The sequence below is a fragment of the Delphinus delphis genome, chromosome 2 (genome assembly GCF_949987515.2).
Source record: "Delphinus delphis chromosome 2, mDelDel1.2, whole genome shotgun sequence".
Taxonomy (NCBI): Eukaryota; Metazoa; Chordata; class Mammalia; order Artiodactyla; family Delphinidae; genus Delphinus; species Delphinus delphis.
The window spans coordinates 98,488,620-98,503,009 of record NC_082684.1 but is presented as its reverse complement, the minus strand read 5'-3'; the positions used below and the strand labels follow the sequence as shown (position 1 = coordinate 98,503,009).

General features: G+C 44.2%; 1 protein-coding gene across 3 annotated transcripts in view; it reads right to left on the bottom strand.

Moving 5' to 3' along the window:
• The window catches only part of DIP2C (disco interacting protein 2 homolog C), a 359,853-nt gene that overhangs the window by 191,053 nt on the left and 154,410 nt on the right, over nucleotides 1–14,390 (bottom strand). The gene's annotated exons all lie outside the window — the stretch shown is intronic.

Here is a 14,390-nt window from a genome sequence, read left to right as displayed (position 1 = left end):
GTAAAGGATCCAGCGTCTGCGGCAGGAGCAGGTTCCTCAGGCGTCCCAAGCATCAGGGCTAAAATGTCCTCGCTGCGTTTCCTTTTCCACGCAGAAAGTCCAGTTATTTTTAACTCTGGAGCTACTTTAGCATCTGGTAGACTGAGGTCCAAAAGACTATCTATGTCAAACTCACTGCAAATTTATATAAGTAGGGCGATCTTGTGTTCTGAAGCAACCAATGAGGATAATATAGTAAGACAGATAAGAGAGGTAGATGAATGGAGATAGAAAGAATAAATTGAAAGGACAGATAGACGACTGATAGAAGGAAGGAAGATAGATGAAAGATGGGTAGGAAAGACAGAAGCTGGCTAGCTTTACACACAACTCCATCCACCCAGAGCCCCTCCTTCGTTTCTGCCTGAGGTTGACCTACAATCAGTGCCATGGTATCGCCATGGAAACACAGTGTTTCTCTTCACTTTACATCCATTCAGGCTAAAGCTGGATGCTTTAGCATCCAACTTTGGCTGCTCCTCCCCTCTGCTCCTCACTTTGGATCTGTAATGAGCACACAGTCTTCAGGATGAAACTCTGTAAACTCAATGCAGAAAGGCTATGAGAGAGAGGAACCCTACTCCACATCACATTTCTAAGCAAGACTTTATTAAAACCTATCAATCTATAAAGACTATTCCATGGTTTACAGCAGGTTAATTAGTATTCTTTCAACCTGTAAGCTAAAAGAACACTATCAAGGAAACACGTAGATCACTTCGCCCATGCTGCATCTACATTTTGCTCCTTGAAAAGGCGCAAACAGTTGCTGATGTTAAAGGACATGGACCACAGGATCCCTTGCTTGAGAATTTCCCATACAAAATTCCAAAGAGTGTATTTTCCATGCTTTGATACTCAAGACACCCATCTAACTCTCCTTTCATTTTAGGAATAAGAATGTATGACAGAAAAGTAAACACATAAATCGTTTGTAACTTCAGTGAAGAGAAAATAAAAGTGATTTTTTGAGACACTTTCTACTTTATCAAAAACGTTATTTATATTATTATTCTTGGACAAAGAAGCTCCATAAGACCAAGAATTACAACAGTAGAAATTAAAGTTCTCATGTGTTCTGTAACAAAGGAAAGAGAGATTTACAGCCAAGTCATAAATTTGAACTGAAAATGCAAGTCAAGTAAAGCCCCCAATGTACGGTTGAATCTCACTAAGACAGAGACCATTCTCCCCCCCGCCCCGCCCCCACCCTGGGAAGAATTCTTTTTCTTACTCATATTGTAGTCCAGAGTTTCCAGGCAAACCCTGAGTCTTAGAAAAGCGAAGGAAAAAACAGCCTAGGAAATGCAAGAAGGGAGGTGATACTGCAGCTCCTCTCTTTTTCCATCCTGGCCTCATTCTGGCAAACTTGGACCCCACAGGAATTTGCAGAGCCCTGTGGGTGTTGGGTCAGAATAGGACAACCCGTAGAGCCAGGAATACCCCCAAGAGGGGAGTGTGTGCCCCAGAGCCACCTCCACAGCTGGGTAAGCGCCGAGTAAACAGACCAGCCTAACAGGGATGGTTTCCATTCTTGGTGTCAGGAGTTTATTATTTAATGCTGGAACGAATGGTTTATATAACAAAGCAATCATTTCCATGTTTGGAATTTTATGGCTGTCAGGAACCTTCAGAACGCCTCTCTCCTAAGCCGCTGGCTTTATAAGGCTTAGGGAGCACCCTTGACGGCCTTCTCCCTCCCACCCAGCTGCTGGAGGCACATTTGTCATCTCTGTGGGAAGCTTTTCTTTTCTGCAGAGAGACTGTGCTGTCCTGGCAAGAACCCACCTGTCCAGGGGAGTAGAAGCAGGCAGACCGGGAACCTCTCCTCGCCCTGAACACAAACCATACATCAGCTAACTTCTCTGGTCTCATCTTTCTCAGTGATAAAATATTGGTAATAACACCTATCACCTTCCACCGTAGTTGAAAAGATCAAATACACAGAACGTGAAACGTCTCAGAAAGCATGAAATAGGGAAGAAAACATAGTTTAAAAACCCAGCAAGTACTCATGTGGTACCTACTACACGTGCAAACTTGTGAAGGACACTACCAGGCTCCCAGGCGCGGCACCTGCTCCGAGTTGGGCGGGAAGAATTCCATGCTGGGCGAGCCAGCCAGCAGTACATGCGAAGAGCAGGATGGCTCCAGGGGACGGAGGCCGAAGGCAGCAGATGACAGAGTATCAGAAACCCCGAGGAAACTTGAAATCCCAACCTCTTAGGCATCCACGCGCTTCTCTTTGATCCCCGCCACAGTAACTGGACCTGGGGTGCCATCAGCTCTCCCTGTGTCGACCACACAGCGGCTCTCAGCTCTGGATCTCAGTCCCCAGCGCCCGCCCGCTCCCCACCCACTGACCTACCACTAGGAGGGTGGTGAGACCATGGGGCCTCGTCCTCGGAGCCTGGCGAAGGCTGCTCCGGGACTGCGCGCAAACCCATCAGCAGCACCTTCACGTCCTTCCAGAGCCTGGGCCCACATCTCGAGATGTCACATCACTTCCCAATTACTGTGTTTTCCTTTGTTACTATCTTACGAGTGGATTTATCGCTCTTTCATTTTTCTCAGGTTTATGCCATATTTCCAATGTAAAATTTAGAAATTTGAGTTCTATAAGGATATTTTAAGTAAGGTAATCAGGATAAATATAAACTCTCCTCTAGGATTATAAAATCACCAACGCTTATTCAAATGCTCAGGATGATGGAAAAAAACTCTCAACATGATTGGGATTTGTACGTTTATGGGAATAACCATAAAGTTCCTCAAAACATTTAGTTAATGGCATGACCAGAAAGAAAAATATATATTTTAAATATGGACTATGTTGAAATCTTAACTCTAGCCAGTAAGGTCCGGATGTTACCACTTAACTTTGACACTTGTCAGAGTCAGGAAGGGTGAGTGCAGGTCTACAAACACAGGGGCACTCCCAGTTCCAGCATCTTTTCATCCTCTTACAGTCTTCCACAGAACAGAAGTTTTCATCTTGATGAAGTCCAATTTATCCATTTTTCATCTTAGGGACTGTGCTTTTAGTTTCAATCTAAGAACTCTTTGCCTCATCCTCAGATTTGAAGACTTCTCTATTTTGCTAGATGTTTTGTAGTTTTACATTTTACACTGAGATCTATGATCCTTAATTTTTGTATAAGGTGTGGGATTCAGGTCTAGTTTTTTTTTTTTGGCCTATGGATGTCCAATTCCTCCAATATGATTTATGGAACAGGTCATCCCTCCGCCATTGAATTCGTTTTGCTCCTTGGTCAAAAATTAATTGGGCATTTTGTGTAGGTCTGAGTTCCCCACCCCATTCCACTGCTCTGTGGGTCTAACCCACACTCTTGACAACTGTGGCTACACAGGAAGCCTTAGCATGGGGAAGAATGATTTCTCCTACTTTATTCTTATCAAAGCTGTTTTGGCTATTCGAGGGCCTTTCCCTTTCCACATAAATTTTAGGAAAAGTTTGTTATGTCTACCACAAAGCTGAGAACTTGATAGGCGTTCTCTTAAATCTACAGATCAATTTAGGAAGAATTGACATCTTTACACATTGCATCATCTGATCCATGAACAAGGTATTTAACTCTGATTTCTTTCACCAGCATTTTGTGATTTTCATCATTCTGATCCTTTGATAACGCACATTTCCATATGGAACCTCTATCCTTAGGTTCCCAAAGAAAACAGTCCAACTCCAGGTCAATTCTAGAGTGTATGTGCCTGGCTCATCCCCTTTTGACCATTTCGGACGACATCCTCTGAGCCATCAGCCGGGATGAACGAAGAAGGGAGGGCCCAGCCCTGACCACATGTGACCTGACAGTAAGAAAAACCACAGCACAAGCAGCCATAACCCTGTGTGTGGAGAAGGCACAGACCTGGATTCGGGAAGTGGGGACTGGCTCCCAGAGGGTCACTTACCCAGCTGTAAGTCGGCTAGGAGCACAACCTCCCCAGCCCTCAGTTTTCCCATCTGTACAATGAGGAGCCAGACTCGGATCTACAAAGCCTCAAGAGCCCTCCAGTGAAAGCAGGGGTGCAGAGCAGACCCAGAGGGCTCCCCTCTTAGAGGTGAGACTACGGAGAGGCAGAGGGATGTAAGGGAGGACAGGAATGCGCACGCGAGAAGGGACAGAGGGGAGCAGGGGTTTGGTTCTGTGGAGACTGGGCAAAGCGCAACATGACAAGCAGCTGCAGCGTGCGCGCGAGAAAACGTGCAAGAACCCAGAAGTTCAACGTGAAATACAGCAGGGGATTCACCACAGGATCCTAAGACAAGAAAACAGGGCTTATGAGAATCAGGTAATTTTAATTAAGCCTAAAAACACAGTTTAGGAGCGAAGCATGGTTTAAAATTTCTCTTTGAATGTGAAGCGGTAGGTTGGTAACTAGGGCATCCAGTCCACGCTGAAGGGTGCTCGTGTTCTCCCGACATTTGGGGAGGGGCTGCTGTTCTCACCCAGCATCCCAGGCAGACCCTCAACCCAGAGCACCAAGTCCTCCACTTACTCAGAAGCCCACTCTCCTCCTTGTGCCCACCCGTGGGGTCTCACTGCCCCCACTGGGAGCCCTGCAGTCCCAGGATGCCACGTCACACCAGGTGAGCGCATCACAGGTAAACAAGGTCTAGGTTCTGTGCACTAGCTTCCTGGCTTCAGGCAACCACGTTCCCCTTTCACACTGTAAACTCCTCATCAGTAAGAACATCCTCCATCCCATCATCACTGGATAGGGCACAAAGCGAATACATCCACCACTTGGAGCCTCAAGCCGTGAGGACCACCCTGCTGGAGATTCCATGTGTAGGGGGCAGAGGAAGGGCCCCTTTCAAAAATCGGACAGCTCTTTTGTTTAGAGGCAGAACCAAGGCAAAAACTGCTTTTTTTGAGCAGGAACAAGGCCCTTTTAACACAAGATTTACAGAGCATTTATGTAAATTACATGTCACAGGAACATGCATGGACCAAACGCAGGAAAACATCAACCCATCGCATCAGCTGGATGAACCCCAATGAGCCCCTTCTCTTGTGAAGAAATATTTAAGTACACACACACTCATATTTTCTCCACAGTTAAATTTAAAAAACCATTTCTGGCACAATGAGCTTAAGTGCTTAAGTAGAAGTAAATGAAAAAAAAAACAGAAAAGCCCAACCCTGTGATTCCTTCCCCATCCCCACAAACTGTTAATAGATTTTGAATATTGGTCTGTGTGGGAAGACTTCTGTTTTTTCAAGTAAAAGAATCACTGAAGAAAAATATAAAAGATGCTAAAGTGTATCTTGCGGATTTAAAAAAAAATTACCGGGCAAGGAGAAAGTACACACACTTTATCTCCTCCAGCAGTTTCTGGTTGTTCCACCGTAGCAGCTACTTTTCTTTTTACCAACTTCAGAATGAATCCTCACCGATGGTAAGGAGGAAGGGAAGAACCTTCACCTCAACTTGTAACACCTGTTTGGTGCTGCAATTAGCTGACTACTCTGTCTTCTGCCAAAAGCTTATCCTCTACAAACGTACATGTGATCCAGTAAAGATCAATCCCACGATGCACGTCAGTTACATAGATCTAGACAAACCTGATTTGTGGAAGCCGGATGCTCAACTGTCTAAAGAGCACAATGGTAAGACAGACGCTTCACTGTGACAGTCCCCCAGGACACGGGCTACAGAATACAGGGAACATGGAGGGAGGCAGAAGTGAAATTTCTTGAGGCAACTATCATACATTGGGAGGTGGAATCTCAAAACATAAGTGCCACAAAATTAGTTATTTTGGAATAGGCTGGGATAGGGAAGATATCTGTGAAGAGTTTTAAAAACACTTCAGTTTTTGCAACATTCCGCTATGCAGTTGACCTATTTCCTAGCAATCTTCTCTGTGGCAACAACAATCTTGTCCCCATTACTCTTCTGGCCTGTGATCACTTCTTGCTTCACTAAGGGCAAAGAAAGGAATAAGACATCTACAAAGTGTTGAGTCCAAGAAAGCATTCTTGGTCTGAACATAAGATAACCAACTGAAGGAAAGTGCTTGGAGCATTTCCCCTGAACCTTGCTGGCTGTGCGCAGGCGACTCTGGGGGAACATGATGTCTCTTGACAGCCAGCCACCTGGGCTACACAAGCCTCGTGTGTTTCTCTCTCCCAGTCCACCAGGACTCAGGATGGGGCCGGGCTCAGCATCTGCCGCAGATGAGCAGTCCAGACACTGTCATCCTTGCTTCTGCTGGTCCCCAGGCAGCTTTTTAGTGGGCTTGTTAGGAATGCACTTTCTGTCCATCAGTGACTGTTTGACTTACATTTTATTTACCTGAAATTCAATTTCTACCCATTTCTTCTCAGCTAAATAAAATTCTTCAAGGAGGAAATCTGCTCACCTTCCCCTGTATCTTCCCTTGACTATTTAATCTTCCATCAGCATACACAGCACCTCAGTGCCAACTCACACTCTACCCCAGGGACAGCCGAGGCCCAAAAAAACTTCCACTGTGCCACTGAGTTAAGGAACCTATGAGAATATGTTGAATCCTACTGGCTAATAATTAATAAAAAATTTCAAAACTCTGTAAATGCTTACGTATAAGTTTCTCTGTACTGTATGATTTATTTGCAAACTGACATTTCTTACCAACGTTACTCTAGTTTACAAAGAACTGTTGACCGTATGAAGAATGACTTCCTGTTTTTGTGGAAGGAACCAATTCTGAAAAACTTAGTCTAGATAATTTTCTCCCCTAAGCAGGCAGACCCTCCTCAACATTCTTGATTACTTTGAATGGACTGAGAATAGCTTGTTCAGTGGAAACGACACCACCTGATCCCCTCGATGGCAAGACTGGTGGATGTGCACCTGCAGACTGGTTGCCAGCACTGGCCCCAGGAACCAAGGCAGTCACATCTGTCATCTGTGTCCCTTTTTGAACTGTTGGGCTTTTCCAAAGGACACCTGGGACTTCTAGTCGTCATTCATCAAACTGTTCATGTTACCCTACAGAATCGACACACTAATCCCTGGAACTTCATAATGACCCAAGTGCTAGCTTAGGGATCCAAGACCACCATGGTTGGAGGGGGGTGGATGGACCCCAACTCTAAGCTGGTCAGCTCCTGCTCAGAAAGGTTCCTGGGCCACCTCAGAGGGTAAGTTTAGACACAGAAAATAAAACTGGCGACCCCCTCAGCAAGCCCAGACCACCTATAAATGTTTACAGGGATTTGGGCCAGGTCAGGTCCTCTGCGCAAATCCATACACTAGGAGCACCCTGGTAGACGTACTCACTTCCCTCAAAAACCACCCCTGCCCCGGGTCAGCCAGCGGTCAGGGTCAGAGGTAGGCTCACACGCTGCTCCCTGCAGCTGTCCTGCCTTTCCCACCAGCAGGGCCCCGAGCAACTTCAGGAAGCCCAAGATGCTGGCCAGGAGGCCGCCTGTCACAGGCACGGTGATGTAAGCCTCGTTTTCCTCTCTGAAATGAGGGGCCACCACAGCCCTCTGTTTCTTCTCTCAGATGGGAAAGAACACAGTATCAAAGGGGCACTCTGACCTTCTGGAAATCCAAGATCTGAAGAGCACACTGCTACTGTCCAAGACTGAATCACCTCTGAAATGGTACAAAATACAGCTTTCACTTGGCTCTTATTAAATAAGCTTCATACTCATTCCTACTCAAAATTCCCAAACACCATGGAAGTGACCCTGACTTTTATTTTCCCATTCATTCATCCAAGAGATCCTACTATGTGCCAGAAACAGACACAACCCCTATCACTAAACAACTGCTGAATGAAAGATTAAATAACAGTTACATTCTCACTTTTAAACCATGTTTAACGATATACATAAAGTGGTGCCTAAATTAATGAGTCCAGTGACTTTCTTAAACAAATTGCCCCATCTGGGCAAGTAATGGTAATAAAATGGAGACAAAGATTTTATTAGAAAGATAAAAATGACTGAATATTATCTCCCTCTTATAGTTTTGCAAGATGCAGAATATTCTAGGATTTTTATATCATTTTATCTTCAAATTATACATATATAAATATATATAACATATATAAATATTATATAATTATATGTATAAATATATATATTTAAATATTTATACATATAAACTTAAAAATCCTGCTTTCTAAAATAATGGCTCTGTCCTGAAAAGGCCTGCAGTTAAAGGATTTGGGGGGGTGGGGGGAGGAGGGCAAAAAACATACTAGAAGACGTGTAGTAGGCTAGTTATTTTGAGTAAGTTTGTATAATGGTTACTTCTTTTTGTGAGACCAATGAGCTACAGGAATTCTCCCAGCAAACACTGAGGCTTCCTGTGAACAAAATCACTTTCAAGGTCAAAATTACCCTGAACTACTGGGAATAAAACATCTGGACAATCTTGGCATATAATGTGTGTGATAAAGTTTTGATGAGTCCACTACCTAATATTAAATAAGAATAACCATGACAGTACAAACTCCTAACTTATGGAAACATTATGCTTTCTAAACATTTTGCCCAACTTTGATCACGTGGCAATTATTAATAACACATCTATTCAAAAGGTAAATAATGAAGCATAATGTATACAATCCTCTACCCACTGATGTGTCATTAGAAGTGGAAGGCGCTGTAAACAAAGATCTCTGCTTTAGTTTTGGAACCCACAATCTCTGCTGGATTTTCGAGTACGTGTGTATTTACAGGTAATCTTTACAAAGTATGCATATTCCAAAATACACTCCATACAATCACAGGATAAGAAAAAAAAACCCCTTCCATTTGAAATAAGAAAAAATAATGAGTAATCAAAGCTTAAATCAATATGCAAAGACAATGTGAAAATGTGCTCATGTTGCAAACTAACTTGGATAGCAAAGCAATTCAGACAAGCCAAGGACCAGGGTAAAAAGCACAGGTGAAAATGAAATGACACTTAACTCAGTGTGCAAGCCCAGTGGTTAAGGATGTACAACACTGTTCACTCATCTGCAGTAACTCTTCCATGCCTACACTGTTTGGAGTCCTTGGCACTTAAACTCAAATTTCCACCCACTTTGAGACTGTTGTCTGTCCTGCCTACCTGGTAAGGAGCAGGGACATTCCTGACCATTATTCCTGGGCTTCCCATAGGCCCTGCAGTCAGGGTACAGTCAGCCACTTAACACATCCACTGAAGTGTTGGACACATCAGGGTAACCCGGTGACTGCTTTTTTACCCCAGTGCTTTCTCATCAACTGCCCTTAATGGGTCCTTTTACATTTTCTGTTCGTAAATGTTTACCTTCCTAAGGCGTGTGGTATTGAAAATTTTTAAATGCAGCCCACAAATATATGTGGTTTTGGTTTGTTTGTTTTTGTTTTTGTCCTAGAGGCATATTATTAAGGTAAACCAAATTCACAAAGATTATAAGGGTTTCCTGAAAACTGACTTCTAATTTTGAGGGAAAAAATGGCTCTCTACTATTAATACTGATATAGAAGAGTGTTGATGTCTTCTTTGTTTATGGAAAGGGAGAAAAACACTGAATATTTATACATACATGAGCATACATATATGCAGTTGTATCCAAACAACTTAAGATATGTGTTCTTACAAATGTAGGTCAAAACTAGTAAACAAAGTGTATGTCGAAAGCACGTGACTTTTAAGAGTCCTACACTTTCTAAATACATGTATCCAATATTGGGTATTTTCCTTCAGGGGCACTATACTTAATTTAACATTCCTTTTTTTTTTTTGCGGTACGTGGGCCTCTTACTGTTGTGGCCTCTCCCAGTGTGGAGCACAGACTCCGGATGTGCAGGCTCAGCGGCCATGGCTCATGGGCTCAGCCGCTCCGCAGCATGTGGGATCTTCCCGGACCGGGACACGAACCCGTGTCCCCTGCATCAGCAGGCGGACTCTCAACCACTGCGCCACCAGGGAAGCCCTAACATTCCATTTTTAGTCACTGGTTTTAGAATCCGTGATTAGTTTCAGGCAAAAGAAATATATTTAACTTATACTACTGAATTAATGACTTCTAGAAAAAAAGCCACCGAATTAATAATGCCTTCTAGGAGAAAATGGTTAAACTTTGCAAGCTAAATTTGCTGGACCTCACATAAACTAAAAGGTTTGTTTTTTAAAGTTATTTCTGTTGTGTGTTTGTGTATGTTTCCCTTGAGAATGGAAATCGCCACTTAATTTTACTCAAAAGCAACAGACACCTGTGCAGGGTTTGAACCAAAGGTTACTCTTCAGTGTGGCCCGTAATCCTCACCCTTCACTGTGCCTGACACACCTTCCAAGTGGAAGTCATTAACTATAACCAAGAGGGAATGAGCAGAAAGATGACACCATCCCCAGTGTTCAGCATTCATGCAAGTATTTACACTAGTAAAACATTCACCACAGGAAAACAAACAAAACCCACCCACGTTCACTCATGGTGGCTGGCAGATTCATTTTCATGACAGTTTTAAGTATTTCATTAAGTAAAAGGATCTAACTGGAACCTTCAAGAAAAACAAACTTTTATGCAGAGAGACAGGCATTTGCAAACACTAATGGTGAAGACAGGACTTCACACCCCGGCTACCCATTGTGGAGGCTACAGGATGCAGACGATCCCTGCTCATACAGTTGAGTGTCTGAAAAGCTTCCAAACTCAACGATGTAAAGACTCTGATGCCAGCTGAACTTAAACCATGAATTTCCAATCAGAAAACAGGAAAATGAACCAGCTCCCAGTGACACTTCCTCTTCTCTGCATATGGGCAGGAACAGCATGAATGTCAGCCACCTCAGAGTGAGAAAAGGTCCCGCTTATCTCACTGGCTCTGAGGGATGTATTCGATCCCACCACGGACACCTGCTCACACTGACGAACTACACCGTTTCCTTACGCTTTATTCTACTCAGACGTTCCGACCAGGAGGGAGTGTCCCCTTCACCACTGCTGCGCACGAAATCTGAGTTTCCACTGATGTGCTCGGAGTGTTTAAGCAGCAGACCTGCAGCTCAGTTCAGGAAGCCGAGCTGGTCAAGTGTTTTCCACTTGCTGGCACCCAACGGTCGTGAGAGCATCAACCCTGTTCTCAGCATCTTTCCGTCTCTGTCCACTGAATCTTCACAGCCTGCCTCCGGGGCAGCTGTTGCCAAGAGAGTTCTCAAGCTGGGAGGGCTGAGCTCAGACCACCCGGAGCAGCTATCCTGGTCCTTCCAGACCATGGCTTCTTCCAGGGATAGGCCCCAGGGATTAGCCCAGACGTGTCTGCTTCCCCCTCATTCTTAAGGGTCCCAGACTCCAACCCTCAAGGGCACTGCTGCTGCTTTCTCGCCAGCATTTTCTTTCCTTGTCTTCATTGCTCCCAGCCACGCACATTCCAGGCCCTGGTGGCCCAGTGGCTCCCACTCCAGCAGCCTGTGTGTGGTTAGGACTCCCACATATCAAATGCCAACGCTCACGTATATTATCATCTATTCCCCTGGATCTGATAATCAGGAGTCTGAGTATTGGAATTAGGAGACTATGTTTGCTTAGTATTGTGGAAGTAAAAGATAAGATTCTAAGTGCCTACAACGACCTCATTTCTGTACCTAAGCAAACACAGTGGTGGCAAAAGACAAAAGGGGTTTTTAATGTCTTCTTTCTATACAAAATGAATGCAATTTAATTTCTTCATGTCCGCATTTTCAACATTTCTCACCTGGCAAGCATGCAAATACTAATTTCCAAAGAAATAAGCTGTTCTGTAATTTTAACATTTAGCATTATCACTATTAAGAATTATCCCAAAAGAGACAAGATAATCTTGTTCTCACATTCACAAATTGATAGTTACATAGCTCAATAACAATTTAATGGAAAGGAAACATTTCATTTTAGGTTTCTGATCTAAAAAAAAAAATGAACAGAATTCTGGCAAAGAGATAAACATTAATTACGTAACTATGCAAAATGCCTCAGGAAAAGTTAACAAATAATGTAAAACAATTATTTAAAATGTTATAAATGTAGCTGAGTTTTAATAGTAATTTGTCCATAGTTAAAAGTGTCACAAAAACCTTTTAAAATTTTGATACTGAAAGAATAACTCTTCCAGCTTGCATTTTGTATCCATTCATGGTTAACACTTCGAGTAATTTTTAGCTGATATTTTTAACATATGCATAGTTATTACTCAGTTGAAGTATATCCCTTTCTACTCCAAGACTGATTTTCATACTTATGCTGATTTTTAGTAAGTGAAGGCAGCTTTAAAAGATGTCAAGATATCTAAAAATAAGAATTTAGCCCTCAAAAAAAGCTGTAAGCACCCCTGCAGGGATCGCACAGCAATCGTGTCTCATCTGATTTCAGTATATACATAAAGGTTCACTCCCTTCTTTACACACGATGGTAAACATTCACCATCAACACAAGACGCTCCTGGATCTGCTAATGGTGGACTAAGACAAAACTAATGGCCCCACAGTAGGGTTCAGCTGTAAAAGCTACGACATTAAGAACCTGTTTATGCTCAAAACTAGTTCCTTTGATTTGGGTTGGGGGGATACATTGTAGGGAATCCCTCACCCAGTGGAATAGCTTGTACTCAGAAGGTCCACAGGAAACTGGGTGTTTACCCTAAATGCTGGTGGAGCTTCCCACCCACCCCACGCCCTACTCCCCACTGTTACGGAACAACAGTGTGAGAAGGTACGTGAGGGGGACGGTGAGGGGGACGTTCCCCAGCCCCACTGGTGATGTCAGGATTCGACCACAAACATAGGAGGGGTTAGAGAAAGTCTTCCAAGTTTAATAACCTTCCTACAGACCCTCTTTCTTTGGAAATCAGTGAATACACGTTATTTTGCCCATTTTAGCGACAACCACACAAGGAGGAATTTCTGAACATCGGACTATTTCCTGTGTGTGAAAGTACCAGCTGAATCACTCAGTAGCTGTCCCTTGTCCCTACTTAGAATCGGCGCACATTACTAGCCATGCTTCGGCTCAAAGTCCTCCCTCTTCAAGGAGCACAGAGTATCAGGTGGCGAGCAGGCTGTCACCCTCACCCCACATCTGTAGATTGGGAAAAGCCAACCCAAGAAATAGGACGCGAATTCTTGGTCACTCTGCTTGTCACATCCTGCCAGATACATCAGCACACGCTGGCTTTCCAGTTAAACAGCAACACAAGCTTATCGATGTACCTGTTCTTTAAAAATCAGAGGCAAATTCAGATTTGAAGTTAATATGAGTGATACTATACTAACTCAGTATCTCAAGATAAGAGAAACAGAAGCAGCAGAAGCGAGAGACACACCAGAGAAGGGTAGTTCCTCCAAGAGGCGGCAACTATGGCTTTAGGGGTTTTCTTGGCAACTTATACAAAAAAAGGTACCCTGGGCCACTGACTACTTGCTGTCGATGGGAAAGGACATCCACTGGTGCATGGAAACAACCTTTCCTGGAATGACCCCCAGCAGCGAGCACCATGGGTCCTTGCGTAAGCAGGTGTATGTGTCGTCACCCTATGCATAATACAGAACCACACTTAACCCCCACATTTCAGAAGTTTGAGGATGACATGGAGTCAGCCTAGACTCACACAAGACCCCCTGAGGGTACTGCAGGGTGACGTGGCATCAAGCCTTTCCTGACAAGCTTGCTTTGCAGGTGATCTGCACTGAGCCCAGAATCCTTCATCCGTCCCGCTCTGCCTGGTGCCCACGCAGGGACACAAGGCTCAACAGGCACCCAACTCCCAGGTCCAAGGCCATCACCAACCTGAAAGAGCTGTCTAGACTCTTTCCAGACATGGCTGTTGGATGTAACAACTCACTCGCGCCAGAGCTTTCTCCTTACCTTGTGGGTTTTAAGAAAGGAATGCAGAAATTCAGGTCTGGTGGGACGAACACCTGTGGATGCCTGACTCCATGGAAACATTCTAATGCTGGACTCCGCCGCCCCACCCAGTCCACGCGGCCTCCACGCTGCAGCTTGGCACTAAAGCCCCTTCCCACCCCCATCCCTACGGCTCTTTATTCCACGCACAAGTCCCTACCTTGCCAAGCCCATTCTCTTTCCCTGAAACACCTCCCCATCCCTCTCTGAGTACTTACTGTGTTCATCAAATCTAATCCAAGGCAAATTACATTACCTACCACCAAGGTAAAAATACGCTAATTAAACTAGGCTGCTCCCTTGATTGTGAAGTGCATCCCCATTTCAGAGACGGTAAATGAAAAACAAACAAAAAGAAGAGGGGTTGAGAGGAGTCACAGGATCTGTGGATTTTTTCTCCCCTGAAGCTTCCTCCCACCACACGAACCTGCCCACACTTGTCACACCTGGTCTGAGAGCTCCCTGAGGACAG